The sequence below is a fragment of the Apostichopus japonicus genome, chromosome 18 (assembly GCF_037975245.1).
Source record: "Apostichopus japonicus isolate 1M-3 chromosome 18, ASM3797524v1, whole genome shotgun sequence".
NCBI classification, from domain to species: Eukaryota; Metazoa; Echinodermata; class Holothuroidea; order Aspidochirotida; family Stichopodidae; genus Apostichopus; species Apostichopus japonicus.
Window position 1 is genome coordinate 6456031 of NC_092578.1, and position 16664 is coordinate 6472694.

Sequence of the window (16664 nt, forward strand, 5' to 3'; positions counted from 1 at the left end):
ATGCATTACACAGTCTGCTAGCTTCAAACTGCTTCACACGCTGAAATGAATTTTCAACACAGTTCTTGCCAGATTGTCCATGAACTGCTTTGTGAGGATTGGATTGACTTTCAATATATATTGTAGAGGGGGGGGGGAGGGGGGGACTGAAAGCTACGATGATAATAAGATAACACTGACAAAAGTCAGCGCATCAGATGCAACATAAACCTCAATAGGAATATGCAAAAAGAGTTTTTTTTAAATAACAGGTTTACATTGCATGTTAAAACTTACAAGAATATGTTTTGGATGCATAAAACGATGGGATTCAATTAACATCAACAGTTTAAAGCGCAATTAAGATATCGTCAATATATAGTCTAATAGAACTAGTATTCCATAGATTAGCATATTTCAAACTTTGAAGTCCCTGAGAAAAACCTCAAAATGGCCATGGAAATTAACATTACTAACACTCAAAATGTTTTCATTCTTTAATTGTGCAGTTTTGGATTATTTAGATCCCCTACAGTTTCAGGGGTAGCATACATTTGTGTGAACAGCAACCCAGCTTGTTCCATCAGAGTTGACATAAACCCAACGTATCATCCAGTTTAAGAGTGTTGATTCTGACATTCCAAGTGGAAACGAAAAGAACGAAATGGCACCGCAGTTTCCAACCAGTGATATTCCAAAATTTCAGGAGAATAAACCTGCATACACACCTGCATGTACACAGTGCCTCATCGTTTCATGCCGTTTATGCGTGAATTCGTATTTTATAAGAGAATGGATATTTCAAAGCGAACTAATGAAAACAATTTATAATCTTAATGACACTATGGTGGCTCGTTTCCGGGGAAATCATTCACTCATGCATACACTTCAAGATTGAGATATAAGTGTGCTCAGATACCCCAGGGAAAAATATCAGCCAACCCATCTTGGAAATATAATAAAATGAGAGAAATCTCAAGGAAAAATGATAGATATGAGCCAGCGTATCTTCTGGGACCCGGTAAAAGGGGAATTTTTCATAACGTGGATAGAAGAAGCATGCACAGTGTTTTCTACGTTGTTGCATCTAATTAAAAAATGTGAACAACTTTTCGGGCTAATTTTTCAAATTTTATTGGAAAACACTTTCAGAAACGAAGAAGGGGGAAAAAATTGACAAAGGAAGAAATTTCGGTAAAATTTACGATCAAATATATGCTATAGCAAATAATTGTACAATACTTGCTTTTTTATTTTATTTGCTTTGAATATGTTAGATTGGAGAATTTATTCATAATTTTCAATTCTCATCAAATGGATATATCTTCCTGAGCTGTTTTTAACAAGGTGGACCAAACAGCTGGCAACAATTTATCATCAAGCTCTTAATTATAACTAACTGATCGACTTTGTGTGCATGGATGCTAAATGGTCTGGGTGAGGGTGCAACCTATGGGTCAGAGAGATTTTCCCCCTGGCCACCCTACCATGCATATATTCTGAAGGAATATCCCCCTCCTCACCTTCCCCCACCTTTTTCCCCTTCCCTATCCCACCCTCTTACCCCTGTGTTCTAGAGTCATCTGTATATTAAAGAAACTGTAAAGATTTTCTGATCTCTAACAAGAGCATTCATACTGACTGACTGACGATGGTTGGCCGATATTTCCATAGCTAATGGTCTTAGTTTCTTTATGATGTTTAGACAGAGCATACATAGAGGCTAGCTCATATTGTCCACATGCACTCTACACTTGATTGTAATCTCCCGAGCACAGAGCCCTCTCTGAAATTATCTTCTAGCAATAACTAATTCTCCTGAAAATATCTTTCGGTGGAAATAATTGGTGAAAATAATTGGTTTTAAACAACTGTCAACGTTGTTTGACAAGCACTCGACTAGCTTTACTATAAATAATCTTTCTTCTGCAGTTTGGACAAATTCAACTTGGCTTTTGCAGGTCGACGGGAGCCTGGGATGTTGGCAGATGGTGGAGTGGGGGAAAGGGAGGGGGAAGGAGGTAGCGGATATAAATGGGTGGGGGTTTATGCATGGGTGGGGATTAACACTCCTGTGGAGTGGGAGAGTTTCACTTAGTTGTAACTATGTTGTAAGTTATACTACAGCATCAAGGTACTGATTCACGATAAAAATTTAATGACGTTAAAAACATTAAAAGATAAAAAATTATGAGCTAATATCAGGTACAGGATTGTAAATTCTACACAGCTACTATTCTAGCTGGTTCAAAGTGCATTCTAAGAAGGTTAGTCACTATTTTGTTACTATTTACGATAAATCAATGTACTGATGGTAATAATCATAATAATAATAATCAGCAGTAATTTTTACGACGCTTAAGCAACCACAAATGTGGGAGGAACCCGCAAGGGCTTATGGATTACAACTTTAATACACGTCGGGTGGCTTCCAATTCAACATTTTAACTCAAATTTGGAATCTTTTCAATTTAAATAGTCATTTCAGATGGGAAAGCCGTATATTGCTCTTGGATGTAAAACCCACCCTTACAATGACCCGGCCAGGAATCAAACCCAGAACCTCCCGATTGCTAAGCCTCAAATGCTTCAAATGCCATTGCCTCTATCCACTAGGCTACAAACTAAAGTTTGTTGATGTATTAAACCATTATGTGTCATCTTAAACAAGGCTTTAGACAGAGGTTGTAAAGCTATCTATGTATGTGGCACCCGTGAAACTGCTTCATGTATATGTTAATTAATTTAAGTCATTTGATGATATTAATATTACAATATTACTCATCTATAATGAATTAACCTTGGCTAATTAGTCCATCAACTTTTAAATGAAATGTCTACACATTAAAACATTAGCGTAAAATGTACACGGAAGAGAGGTCCACTTGTATCCTGCTTATAAGTTAGCTGGTTGAAATGAGTTTGGCGTATCTACGGTGTACTCTTTCCCCCCCCCCCCTCCCGAGCGTCTCTGCCTCCCTCTATACTGCTGAGATGCCCAGACATATCAACGAGCTGTATCTTCTAGTATAACAAGCCATCCATAAACACCGTCCATCAACAATCATTACTCAATGTGGCCGGGCATGTGGTCAAAAAATAATTCCCACCTTGCAGTAAGTCCCCAACCCCCCGCTGAGCTAATTTGCCTACTTCGCAACCTAGTTCTCTGGGGTGCCATCTCCGAGGATTTCAATTACCTGATAAACGGGCGCAATACCTGGCTTAATTCTTCTGGGAGGACGCAGGGAGCTCCTTCCTCCCGGTCGCTCAAGCAGAAGTGCTCTTAAATTCGGTCTGACGTTGATGGTTTAATCCGACATCATATAAAGTAGCAGTAATTGGAAGCTTTTTTAATATCAGCTGCAGGACGTGACATCCTGGGAACAAAGCGACGCTGCCCCGAGAACGCATCCCAATTAAATCGAGCCGGCCGGGTATCCAGGCATGATAAATGTCACTTGGGTTTGTAACATTACATCTACATAACCAGAGAATATTCATCTTCATCAAAAGATCAGTAAATTCCTAATAGGCTAAAATCATTTTGATCTTTCCTTCATGATGTTGTGAGCAGTTTAAGTGTAATGATGTCTTATTATATATATGTGTTAACATATACACACATATTTGTATATATATATGTTTATATCTAGATATATGTGTATACACATATATACATAGTATATATATATATATATATATATATATATATATATATATACGCTCTCTGAGTCAAGAACCTCTGTCAATGCTTCTAATATAACAATTCCATCGTACACCATGCAAATACACACGTAATATAATACATCTGAACAATTCAAAAATAAACATTGCAGTAGTCAGAAATTATGCATTAAAAGTCAAAATTAGGCTTGTTCATTTAATCGAGAATATGCTGTACATTTGTTTCTCTTTTCTAAAAGATGGATGGGTGGAAATATTCATGTCTGATGCCATATCGTTGAGCAAATTAGAGAATTATACTTCACTGAACTATCATTTATGATGCAAAGCATATCTTACATCAAAACCCTGGCCCTTCTGAGGAAGCATTATGAGCAGAACTCAATTTAATATAACCATCTGAAAATAATTGAAATAATTAATGATAATTGAAACATCTATCACTAGAGTAAAGATTCACATATAGATGATATAATGACTGATTAACCCAGAGAGCTTTCCTACTCATGCCTTTGCTATAAAAGGTCACATCAATAAACCATCACAAAATGTGACCAAAATGAGATCATGTTAATATTGTGTTAGCCTCCTATCCTTACATGGGTATGATACATAATTACAGGAGATTACGAACCTTGGTAGGCAATTGCCACTGTAGATATCCCTATCAAGTGACAGAGATATGCTATACACCTACAATTCAGTTTGTCATTAGTTGTGGAATAATCACCAAATTTGTGACCAGGTACAAAGAAGGACCTTAATTTGCATGTATACGCTAAAGAAATAAATATTAAAAGCACCCTGTTTCGTATTCGGCCAAAAATTTCACCAAACGTCACCAAGCTTAATATTAAAGCCAAATCTATATAAGTTATATTTAAGTCAAATCAAGATTGCAATGATTTCTCTACTTAAATCACCTTCCTAGAAACCCCTTCACCCCTCCCCCTCCCCCAAGAGGATTAAGGTCAATGATCGAGTCGGCTACAAATGAATTTGAATCAATTTTAATAAAAGATGTCGTCTGAACACTTTTTCATATCAGTAATTAACCACATGCAGAAAGCAATCTTTTTATGTTTGGAACTATACTTCATTCCCTGAAATGACTCTTGGCATAAGCTCAAGCTCATTAACGACACTGTCATACATTTCCTATTTAGGACGGCAATGAAAAATGTAATAAACATCAACTTGAAGAAGCTGCTCTAAAATTACAAGGTGAGAGCATTCAAGCTTTTCCAAAATATGTTATCAAATCTATACCCACACCATTTCATCCCCAACATATGACTGTACTGCAATGAACATGCAGCTAGTAACTGTCTGCTCATATAATACATATATTTGTCTCTCATGGCTAGATTGATCTGCAAACTCCCAATTTACTCCAGCGACAGTGAGATTGGAAGCCATAATTATGAAAGTCATCAATATCAAACAGAAGTTTTAACTATCTCTTCCGTAACCAGTGACTTTTACGCACGGTTCCCTCGTAAATAAAAAGAAAAAAAAGGGGCTGGCGATTGTAAATGAATATATATGTAATATATATTAACCAAAGCGATCACGTGACCACACATGAGAGTGACAACCCTTATTGGCATCATCCCATCAATTGCTGCTGTCACACTCCAGGTTGCCTGGACGATAGTCATGGCTATTGACTCAAAGGGTCTGATGAAGTGGTTTCGAGTGGTGAGGCCTAGTAGCCTAACATTCATAGAGGAGTAACACTTGTCTGTATTAATTATAGATCTGTACACATGCCTATATGACACTTGAAAAATCAAACAAGAAGACACTAGAACAAGGATGGTAAAGTCAAGTTTTTTTAGGCCTTTTTTTCCAAAGTTGTTCTTGAAATTGCTCCACGACGGTCATCATGGTTACTTTACCAAACTTCAGTCTTCGTGACCTAAGGCACTATTTATGTCTGTCCATTTAATTAAACAATATTTTAGTGAAATTTTTCAAGAGGTTTTTTCTCGTCCTTCTACCTTGTTATGATTATTCCCGAAGACAACAATTTCCAAAGAGGCCATTAAACAAAGCAAGATTATGTTTAATTGAGGATCCTGGTTTTGAATTTTTTTGGTCACTGTATACTGTGGTGGAACATGTATATATGTAACCTGAGAGCCTTACACCTGGCCTACATATTGTAAGTTGACCAAGGTAATGGAACACCATGAGGAAAAAATACGAGAGAATGAAAGAGAGAATGAACAGGCCTATGACTTTCCGCTGAACTCATGCTATCAATGATGATTGAGTGTCCCCACATATAGCAATTAGGTTCCATTTTTACGAAAACCCCTTCCAATACCAAGTTAAAACGACGGAGCAGTAATGCGCAATATTTCAAAAGGTCAAGAGGTGACGGCACAAATTTGTTTCCGTCATAGGAAAATTATGCAGGAACAACTATCAATACATCATATTCGAACTTCAAAGGCCGACCAGTCAAAGTAAATTTCGCAAAAAATCTGTCTCGAACTGTCACAGCCTATTGACAGACTAGGCTACATCCAGGTTCGCGACACAAGAGTATTTCATACACATTACAGTACCACACACAATCGACAGCGTAAATTTACTCAAAGTTTCAGCTTTTTAGTATGGTGAATTGGACAACTTGGGCTAGAGGATTGATAAACACATGTTTTCGTTTCCAAAACCTACATAGATATGTTGTTTTGTGTCCAAATAGAAACAACATAGGTAAACATAGATACCCTCCTTGACTTACAAAACTGGAAATAACGGTTACGGTAATATTACATTGCAGTGAATGGTTATAATGATTAACCTGTACAGAAAGCACACAGCACACAGGGATAATGCATGTGCAGATGCATATATATCTCTGAAATAGCTCTGAAATAGAGATGCATATATATCTCTGAAATCTACTGTGAGGAAATATATATATAGCGTATTATACGACATGACTTTCTACCCTCCTTCTCCTCCTCCTTCTCCTCCTCCTTCTCCACCCTCCCTCCTTCAATCAATGTTGAGAGATCCGGCCCTCTGCTACACCTGTCTATCCAGTGGAAAGCGGTGCTTTGAAAGAAGCATTCTACCCCTTCTCCAAACACAGGGCACGTACCTGATTATGCCTAGTATTAATTGCACAGTGTTGACAAATAAAAGCAAAAACAAAAACAGTTGACTTGAGTTTGAGTTGTACGTTCTAATTTGATTTCTGTCATAAGCAAAAACTTTTTCACCTACTTTGGTTACAGCCGCACTCAGCAGCTCGGATAGTTTATATATATATATATAAATACCTGATATTAAATTCTCATACATTGAATTCAAAATGCTAAACTAGTTGGTGGGAAAGATTAATTATCTCTATAATATGTCCAACCATCTGATGACCCTTTAACCTTAAACCTGTGGCAATCTTGAGAAGCAAAATTGCCTAGAAATTCTCTTCACACTGACACCTGACAGGGTGTAGAGTTATTAAGCAAGACGTTGGGCAGTATAACTATTTCTCAGGATTATCTTTTGATCCCTCATCTTTACATTGCCTCTGGATATTTCAGGGGCGAGATTGACCGATGCCACTCTCGCCTTATCCTTGCACCTTTGGGATATTTTGAAGGGAAATATTTAGAGTGTTGTTGTTGTAGCAACAGCGTAATACATAACAACATAATAATAATAATACCATAAACACTCAAAATTTGATGGCAGGTTTTTGGAATCTGTCCCCCCTTTGCACTGGGATTTGATTTTTCCTCTGAATGAGCTCACATGGACATGTTGCATACTGTTAATATACTGTATATATATACATTAGAAACTGAATTTTTCAAAGAATCTGAACAGATTGATCGATTGATTAAATATTTAAATATTAGCTGCCCAAGACATTCATTTTGCATGAACAATTTGCATTGACAATGATCAAATGTTTTAGCTTATACATTAATGTCCAAGTAGAGCATTAGCAACACCTTTTGCATCTTCTCCAAGTAGAGCATTAGCAACACCTTTTGCATCTTCAAGTAATAATCACAGTGTCTGTTGAAAATGTTTATACTCTTGTGTGTTTAAAAGCCAATGTTTGTGTCAGTTTTCATGACATCAGCGAATGGGGAATAAGCCTATATATTCATATCCTTAATACCAATATATTTGCTACATTGACAGTATAACCGCAAACTGTTGCAATTGTATAACAACAACAAAATGCAGCAGGCAGTCTTGAATTGATGAGGCTACATAGACAACGGGAAGGAGGGGAATGGAGGTCTCAGTGGGGGGGGGGGGGGGGTAGAAAGAGGGGGGAGAGAGAGAGGGAGCATTAACTTTTATACCACTAGCTCACACTGGCAGATATAATATGCTCATGCATATTAGTTCTCTTATATTTTCTTCACAGAAACACAGAAATTATAATCCAGGCTCTTGCTATTTTGCTCTGGGAATAAATAATACAACTTTTGTGACATATTTACAGACCTCATGGACCCATGGACCCTGTGTATGCAATATGGTGGCAGTATAGCAAAATACTACTCCTCAGTTTTACCACGGTATCGGTCAGTAAAGTTGACACAGCTGAGCAGACTTTTTGAACTGTTCATTTTTTTTCCCTTTTATAGTTAGCAAATTTCAAATTTGACTTACCTGAGAACTTTAATCGCCATGGAAACATTAATAATAGTGTTGCGCGGATAATCGTTTTTGGTATCGGTATCGGCCGATGTTTGTGATATCAGCAGCATATGGGTACCGGTAAAATTTAGTCTCATTGCCGAAAACGGCAAACAAAAATAATTATTGTTTTTCTGTAAACAATTGCAGTTCATATTTTATATACATTGTATTCCATTACATTGATTTCCATTACATTGTATTCTATTCCATCACATTTCTTACATTGTACTCCATTCAGTTCAACTAATGTGACTAATGTGACTAACGTGACATTCTATTAAATTCATTTGCGACAATATCAATGACCGCTTTCAAGAGCTAAAAGTAAGAACAAAAGTAATGACTAGACTGTATTAATTATGTATTATCATATCTGATGACATCATCAATTACACAACGGAAACAATGTTTTACTCATTTCCATAGAATTCCAAAAAGAATGCTAACAGATATATTACACTTGTTTCTAAGGATCTACAGCTAGGGAATGATTTATGCCATTACTTGTCACACTACGCCTGCAATTCATCAAACTTAATCACCAAACAGTCTCTCACAGAATTAACACTTTGATTGATAATAAACAAATTAACCCTTGATCCTTTGCTCTATGGCCAGGGTTTTCAGTTGATAAGTAATATTTACAATGTACCATATCTGCACAGATTGACCAACCAACCTCCCCCCCCTCCCCTCCAAGGTCCTGTCAAGAAGAAAATTTCCTTTTAGTTACGGCAGTGAGCCTCAGGGCTGGATAACTCATTGTCCACATATTGTTGTTGTGCCATAATCCACAGATTAAAGAAGGTTAAAAAGTGACCAGGTTGCAAATCGTTTCTTTCATTCGCAGAACTTGTAAAAGTTACAATTGCCGCCACGTTTGTATAGGAAAATTTACACACTACACAAACGAGAGATTCGTGGAGGAATAAAATCTCTGACTAATACGTCTTCTCACCTTTGATCTAGCTACCGCCAGTGCGATAGCCTATCAGGTTTCTTCATTTAACTAACCTCAACCTTTAAGTATCAAAGGTTTTAGTTTAGTTTCCTTTCCAAAGACTTTTGTTCATTGACCCTTTGCTGACCTCAGTTAATCACTCAAAACCGTAATAAGTACTAGTTTCTGAGAAGTTTTCATCTCATAATTTACCTGCTAACAAGCTGCATGATTCTGACTTGACATTGACTACTGGCTATCACCTACGGATGGTAGCGGTAGTGGGATTTCAATCCACCTGATTCATCCTTTTCATTGACTGCCGGCTATCACCTATGAATGGTAGCGGTAGTGGGATTTTAATGCACACCATTAAAAATGACTGGTGCCTACTACAGTTACATAGTTCATGAGAAGTAGTTTGCTCATAACTGCTTAACAGCACAAACAGCTGAATCATGCTCAAAAATTGATGACTGCATGCCAAGCAGACACCTACAAATGGTAACCGTGGTAACATTCAATCCCATACCATCAAAATGACTGGCAGCTACTGTAGTTTTGCACCGTAATGTGTTCAAACTCTCAATTACCCACCCCTGATATGAGGCCATCTTTGAATTATGTCACAAGATCAGGACATTCTGCCAACTATATTCCAAATGTTTCATCAGTATACTGTTGCCAAATAATATGCTAGAATGTCAAATAATGGTCACACGTGCAGAAACATAAAAAAAAAACATTGTAATTTTTCCGGCCTCACAATTTATCTGCTCATTGAGACAGTTAATTACCTACAACTTAACACACTTGATGTTTGTTTCAGTTTTGCCTCAAATTTCTAACATGATGTGACATGCAGTTGTCCTAGAACATGCTAGCTAATAATCCCCCAAAACATGGTCAAATAAACAAGGTTTCAATAACTATATTCAACAATTATGTACCAAATTGCTGTTAATGTGTCTAATCAGAGGGGGTGGGGGGGGGGTGAGGGTTCTTTCAGTTTTACCTCGAATGCAACATAATGTAACATGCAGATGTCCTAGAACATGCTAGCCAATATTCCCCAAAACATGGTCAAATAAACAAGGATGTATTAACTATATTCAACAATCCTGCACCATTGCTATTAATGTGTCTAATCAGAGGGGGTGGAGGGTGGAGGGAAGGGGAAGGAGAAGGATTAGGAGGGGAGTAGGAGGGGAATAGGAGGGGAGCAGAGGGAGGGAGGGATCAGGATGGACAGTTATATGGTGAGAAATGGAACATGAACTAATTGGTATTTATGTTATTGTTGTCCATCCAGCAATATGGGATCCTTGGCAAGACATACATACTGATGTTAATTCAGTAACATAATATTTCATACACAAGTTGGTACTTTGTTGAACCGTGGAGGCCTGACATGGTCTTATTATGCTGCTGCTGCTGTAAGTGATAAGAGACCTCCCTACCGGCTGTAACTGTTAAATTACGCAAGCAAGAGTTATGTTACGAGTTAGAACATCAGAATTGTCTTGACAGAGTTCGATCACAGAATACGATTACAGTTACAGTACGGAGATCAGTATCATCATTACCTCTCATAATGCCAGAGATAGCAATTTACAGATTCTCTCTGCATCATCACAACTCCCACATTATGTTCAAGTCTGAAAGAATCTTTATACACAACCATGTCTGCAAATTGATGAGATAGTGAGAAATTTGAGAGCTATGTTTTGCAACCATGCAGTCATCACACTTTGGATGTAGCAATTGCTGCTGCAAAGAAATACCATATCACTGATGTTGGTTCAACGGTTTTCTATCACTCAGACTTCCATTACTGCCTTTTTTTTTTAACTCAGTCCAAAAAATGTCACAGTCCATTTTCATCTTCTTCTCCATCAAGTTTTGAATAATAGCGATCTTAAGTTAAAAGCTAAAAAAAAAAACCTATATTATGTGATATTAACTGTATTAAACTGTGTAGCATAGGCTATGAGAAATAAAGTTGGAAGGTTCACATATATCAAATTTGAAATCATTCTACATAAACTCAGCTAATTAAAGAGCTGAAGTTCTATACCTGATTAGTAGCTATGACAAAACTTGACAAATTGCGGTCTCCAGTGGCGGAGCGTCCATACAGTCAGGGGGGGCGGATGCCCCCCCTGACGGACTCAAATGGACTGCTGGCGCCCTTTTCAGCTTTTTACTTATTCGCGATTATTGACTTTTTTATTGCGCTCTCATCTACCTATTGACATTTGTCACATTTTGTTGGTGTAATTTTCTGACAAAATGCTCTAACATCTATTTATTCTTCGTTTATCTGCAAATTAGCAAGGCCCAGAAAGGGTCATTTCTGGCGATCTAGGGAGTATCTTTACTCAAAAATTTTGTGGTGGCGCTCCGCTTAGATAGTGTCGAAAGGGCCCCTACAGAACATTTTCGCCCCCCCTGACCAATACCCCTAGCTCCGCCACTGGCGGTCTCTGACTGCAGATCATGACTGTAGCATGAGTTGATTTGCTATTGTGAATATACAATTTCGTTTGCATTTACTGAAGAAGAAATATTTGTGAAACAGATCTTCCAAACTTTTGCAACATCGCTTTAAAGTGCCTAAAGCCCATTGATTTTTGATTTTTTGGCCAAACTGCTCACAAGTGGAAGTTGAACCAGCCAATCACACTGTCAGCAAGCTCATGTGATTATCCTATTTGTATAATACTCATTGTAGCAAGTACTTTCATCAGACCATGTCAAAATGTTAATTAAGGTATCTCTTAAAACAGTACAGATTACACACATTAGGACTGATGTGACAGGACCCTCTGTGGAAATGCTAGACAAGAATTCAGGCTCAAAACTGCATTTTGAGTTTAGATGTTAGACTGTAACTTTGGGTGACTTTGACCAGCTTTTGCTGACAGACTTTACATCTCCCTGTTTTGACCAAACCATGCAACATCCAAAATATGACAGGATCAAATATCCTTCTAAACCAAATGTGCACAATTTTGTGGGACACAAATTTGTTGTACTGTTTTGTTTTCCCTTAAAAACTTGTACCTAAATTTGATCAATCCAGGAGCAATATATAGAGCAATAACAGACTATAAAGAAACAGATTCTTTTTTTGAGGTACTTGGTATTTAATTTAAATCTGTATTTGTGGTATGACACACCATATTGTAGCAATTTGTCACAATATATGCAGCTTTTATTGGTGATTTTTTGTGAGAAATATATCGATTCCAACATGGCAAGGTAATGACTTTGTCCAGTGCAGGCAGGGGGTGCCGACTGTAGGTTGAGGTAACTTAATATTTCCTCCGCTATACAACTGAACAGTTCTTAGTATCATCTCATTTAAATGTTTTCATTGCCGATCATTCTTCAATCAGAAATACCTGTCACCTTGCTACATAATAATGCGAAATGTTATACCTACAAGTCACCATTCCAAAACTGGGGCCGAAAACCAGACTAATATGTGCAGACACTTATGTGCACATTTTTAGAGGCCATCAACAATTTCATGTACCTCTCGGTGAATAATTTGTGAGAATGGAGGAACGTCACATGAATGCACATGATGCAAAACCTGAGAGGACAGAATGATGGAAGACCGGGACGTCTGAGCTTGGGAGGAGATCGCTCATAAGTGTGACTTCAAGGATTTAGGTTGTCACTCGTTTTGAAGCCTGCAGCTGTACACAAGGCTCATTTTAGAGAAGAGAAAAATGGGAAGGTCTAATCCAGCAAAGGCGCATGATCAACCTTGCTATATATATATAAATGCTCTATATGTATATATACATATAGGCTATTTATATACTTACGCACATCATATATAGGCTATATATGTATATATTACACGTATGTATGCATATATATATAGGTACATACACACATAATATATATGTATAAATATGTATATATATATATTTATATATATCTATATATATATAAATATATATCTTTATATATATATATATATATATATATATATAAATATGCACATATACATATATATATGTATACATACATACATACACACATACACACGCATACATGCATGTACATACATAGATATATATATATATATATAGACTATATATATTTACATACAGCAAAAATTTCAGATATGGCTCATTAAAATTGGCAAATAAGAAAAAAAACTGTATTAGAAAATATATTGGTATTTTTAGTCCCCTGGGAACTTCTTCAGCAACACTTGGCATTTGAATGGAAAGTACAAAATATAACAAGGAATGTGTGACGTTAGATAAATACAAAGTGGCACTGATGGAATGAGTGTTGAATAAACCATGACTATATAGAAAGCCGATTAATGAACAAAGTAGAGGAAGAATGGATTACGTATGTTTGTGGAACTGATAGTTGTTTAATTACGGGTCCCACATCTTTGTTGATAGACCGCAGTTATGTGAGATTTTAATACGGAAAAGTTCCTGCCATTTACGTTCAAGTTAAGCATTTGAAGTTAGGAACAATAAATATACATTTCAGGTTTTTGAGCGAGTGACTGTGACGATCATAGGCATAGGAGCCTAATTTGATTTGGGGGGCTGTAACGACTTGCCCGAAAAATATAACCAAAATTTTTTACGTTCAACACGTTAATGTGCATATCATATAGGCATTCATCGGTTAATACATCACATGCCAATAACATACAATCTTTTCCGTCATATTACCCTTTCATATATATAAGTATTGGGGAAGTCGTTACAATGGTAATGATAATATAAGTTTAACCATTGAAAAACACATTGCAAATTATTTTTCTTTCAGTAGATGCCCGAAAAATTCTCAGCCTATTGCTTGAATTTTCACAAAAATTTTTGGTTGGGTGGGCTGCAGCCCCCCCCCCCAGCCCCCCGCCTCCTTCGCCTATGATGACGATCAAAATTGTTCAAAAAACTGAAAATCCGGGTTTTTGTGGTTATTAATACATTAATAGCGAAACCAAAGACATATTTCAGCTACATAATTTCCTTCTGTACAAAGAACTCAGTAGAATATGTAAAATGACATTGCTAGAATCACAAGAGAGGGAAGTGGAAGGGAGGTTTTCGACTATAATAAACATGGGGAATTTTAACCACAGTGCCAGGGTAATGTGGCACCATATTTGATGACAGAAATTGCAAGTGGTGTTAAAAATTGGAGTTTGAGTTAAGCCAGAAGGAAATGAGTAAAAGTCTAAGGTTGGGTTGTTGACGAAAAGCTAGCATATAGGGGGGGGGAGGGGTACCTTGATTAATTTTGACAAAGAATGATCGTCTTTGAATGAAGCAACATCCTGTTTGATCAACTGTACTCACATATACATTTTATTAGTGAACTCATATAGAGGCCTTCATTATTTGAAATGACATATATATATATATATATATGTTTCATTTCATAACAGTAAGCATATGCTGCTAGAAAAGTCATTATTGAGTCATACTGATGGACGCGGCTAGCTCGAGGTATTGATGCAGACACTACAATTTTCAGAGTGGTTGCGTGTTCTTTGCCGAAGGTAATTCCATCCGAAAAACAATCATAGCTTGAGTCAAGATTTATCCTTCAAACCTTGCTAAAAGCAGCTGGTTTGCACAATGAAGTATACCTCCCACAATAACAAGTGGCGCACGGCAAGAAATTACGTTGTATGTTATCGTGATCCACCGTCCTAGGCTTTTACACTTGTTATTTTGGGGATTAAATAGATCTCAGGGTCACATACTGAGTGCAAGTCCCTTTTCACACCAGATCTCGAGTTGAGGTTCAACACCAGATCAGATCCCCGACTTGATATCCAGTGTGAAAGCATACAGAAGATGTCAATCTATGTTGATGTGGGAAAAACTAGATATACTGTCAAATAATTTGTCTTATTAAAGTGTCAAAACAGGTGTTTTAGACTTTCAAAACAAACATCCACACTAGTAGACCTACAGCACTTACGTAGAAGAAATTTACTGAGTCCTAGTCTGACTAGCCTAACATATGAAAGCCTTGAGCACAAGGTTTGTGATTGGCATTGAAAATTAAGAGTAATATTGGCAGATTACATCATTTTGGGCAATTGAACAACCCTCTTAGGCTTTGAAGAGAAAAATGCATATATTGTAATCAAGCTAATCTCATGTTGTTGTTATTGTTCTGTGCTCGGTAACATTCTCAGGATTATGAAGTAAAATATACAGTTATGTTTGAACCGGTCTGAATTGACATGGAAATGTAACCTTCCCTCGACATCTTATTAATTTGGCTACAATTTCCAAATCTTTGGTTTTCCTATAATTACTGAAGGATCATATATCATGACTATACTTATAGAGCTATACATCCTTTTCATGATAACCTGTCATGAAAACTAATCATGATAAGTATGTTGGGTGCAATGCATGTTTCTTTACTACATTTATCAGGAATCTGGCCATCCTTTGTATTGTTTCCTAGTTTTTAGACGCCCATATTATAATCACGAATGCAAAAGGTGGTACATTACGTTCATGCAAAAGTTTTTTGTATTTCGCCGTTTCGCCAGATTATTCCAAATACTGATGAAACAATGACCATAAACAGTACAATAGGACATCCCAATTAAAACCTGATGATGCAACAGATGGAGAAAAGATGGGGGTGGGGTAAAGGGGAATGGGGGGGAAGCATCTTATTCTATGATCATTCAGGGAGCATTGTTAACAACCGCAAGGTCCTTCTTCTCTCGACCTCATATCAATTATAAAGGCCATGTTCTTTTTGAGAGGCAACAAGATGAACCGACAAATGAAACCAAATATGAGTAAAAATGCAAGAATTCACAAACATTTGGTAGGTAAATCTAACATTATCTTCTCCTTTTTCTCAAGATCCAATTAAATTCCTTCTTAACCGCATCTCACACTCATCTGGCAGCGAGGTTACGCTTTTTTTTAAAGTTGTGAGTTCATTTTGTTGCCTTACATTGGAACATATAGACTAATGTTCCAAAGGTATGAAGGCAACATGTGGTTCAGTTTTGAAATAAATACATAGGATGTTAAAACCCCAAACAATTTCCTGAACTGAATACATTGGTATCAAATATTTCCAATTCAGCAGGAACCTGATCTATAAACATAGATTAGGTTTCTAATATTAATTCGCCTAGTCAGGTTGCTTCATCACAAATTTCCTAGCTCAAGTGTCCAACTGAAACAAAGAATTCTTTTTTTTTTTTTTTACAATTCTGAGAATTCCAGACTGTGGTAATATACATACAGCCACACTGATGACCATGGCATAGACTTCGACACTATTCGAGATAGAAAATTCTCAAAGATTCCAAATAGTTTCTTCATTCTCCAGTCTTCAA

At 36.9% G+C, this 16664-nt stretch overlaps 1 protein-coding gene across 5 annotated transcripts in view; it reads right to left on the reverse strand.

The window, feature by feature from the left end:
- The window catches only part of LOC139958745 (RNA-binding motif, single-stranded-interacting protein 1-like), a 263437-nt gene that overhangs the window by 151041 nt on the left and 95732 nt on the right, over window positions 1–16664 (reverse strand). The gene's annotated exons all lie outside the window — the stretch shown is intronic.